Genomic DNA, 1,942 nt, shown 5'->3' on the forward strand with positions numbered 1-1,942 from the left:
GCAGGAGAAGGGGGAGGGGCTGTACGTTTGGAATGGGACCAAGGGAATTACCCAGAACAAGGTGAACACTGGGGAAACATAAATACACTGACTTCATCAACCTGAGAACTTAAAAGGCTAGCGGTGAAGAAGGAAACTGGATGGATCCCTTAAACCCAAGCTGACAGTGAGTATAGGCAGGAGATTCTGTCACCCTCCCTCTTTGGAGGTAAAGGGCATTTCCTCCCAGAAGAACCAGATCAGCTCAGAAAACTGCCTTGAGAAAAGTTAATGTGAACATGTGGGTTGTGGCAAGGCCAGAGGAGGGGTGTGGCAGCTGAACCCGGGGGATATGACTTATCCAATTCTGAAAGCCACTGGGGCTGAGAGTCGTGGGCTCTTTCGAATGTGGGAGGCACAGAGAAAAATAAGTGTGGGCCAAAAGACCTGTGCATCCTTACCAAGGAGCTGCTACAGAGGGCACCCTCTTTAGCTCAGGCATCCTCTTCCACATCCCAACCTTTTACATGCAGCAGGTTAGTCCCAGCCAAGTTCCAGGGGTTGGGGCCCTAAACATGACTGCCAAAGGCTGTATAAATGACTAATGTTTGCTCAATCCCAGGGAACAATCCATGCAAATTTGGCTTCAAAAAGCTCCTTCTGGGCCCAGGCCTAAAACTCTCACTCAGATTGTGAGGGAAGATATCCTCTCTCAGGATTAAGCACAGTGCACAGATACACCTTCCCCTTCAGAAGATTTGAAGCTGTACTTGGCATGTAAGGATCTGCCATAGTTTGGGATATCGCCATGCTGTACTGATCACACATTGGATCTTTTGAAATCGAGGGAGACACAGAAAGAGAGAGAGCCGTGGGCGGGGGCAAACAGAGAGAGACAGAGGCAGAGAGGAGCAACTTTTCTGTAGGCTCTTCTGAACCCCCTGCATTGTGATGCCCAAACAATGTGATGCTCATATTCCAGGCAGAGGGACCATGTAACAGATTACCACAGTGGTGTTGACCAGAAAATTCCAGACTGGCTGATGAGATTTCTGAAAGAGGTTCAAACTGTAATGAGGTCAGCAATTGAGTCTAGACTTGGTATCATGGCTTAAAGTCTGAGTGGTGCCCCTGAGTGGTGTCTCTTTAACACAGACATTACATGCACTAGGCAGAAACTGGAAAATTGTAGGAGTCCAAGCTCAGGCAGCTTCTATGAGATCCCAGTGTCCAAGAGATACAAGGAGGCAGGAGGGACCACTTAGAATGACCTAGAAACAAAGTCTGAGCAAACATGCCTTGTTCAGGTGCAAGAAACACTGCCCTCTTCCTCCCAACCCCCTCCATGTGGAGCCTGCTTTCCCAGGGCATGTGCTGTGGCACTGGGGGCAAGAGAACTTCCTGCCCAGTATTGGACAGGCCCAGCCAAATCCCAGCACCCGCACATGAATTTGGGGGATGTTTTCATCACACCTGCCACCTGCTCTCATCATGGCCCTCACTTATGTACAGGACACAGTAGCCTCTGAGCCCATGAGTGGGGCTGTCTTGTGCAACCGCCTTCTCCAGTCACAAAATTCCTACTGCGATCTCAGGTCATCTGCCCTTGTGGCCTTTTTTTGAAGGAAGAGGGTCCTTAGAATATGTTCCAAGTCAGAGACCCTCTTTATGCATCCCTGGAATGTCAGTCAGCCCATCAGGAACCTGATGCTGGGGACAACCACTGATAACAGAAATCAGGAGTTCTCCCCAATACTTCTGAGCTATTTTGGAGAACATGACAAGCTACAGTGTACAGAAGGAAAATCAACATCCCAGCTGCCTTTCTGGATCCAAAGAGGCACCAGAGAGGATGGAGGTTGCCCTTCCTGGGTTCCACAGAAATCGCTGCCTCTGTGGGTCTTCAGAGGCCCTGGGGACCAGTCCCCATGCATGGGCTTTCCCATCGTCCGCTCTCTTAACC

Source organism: Myotis davidii, unplaced genomic scaffold (genome assembly GCF_000327345.1).
Source record: "Myotis davidii unplaced genomic scaffold, ASM32734v1 scaffold3160, whole genome shotgun sequence".
Taxonomy (NCBI): Eukaryota; Metazoa; Chordata; class Mammalia; order Chiroptera; family Vespertilionidae; genus Myotis; species Myotis davidii.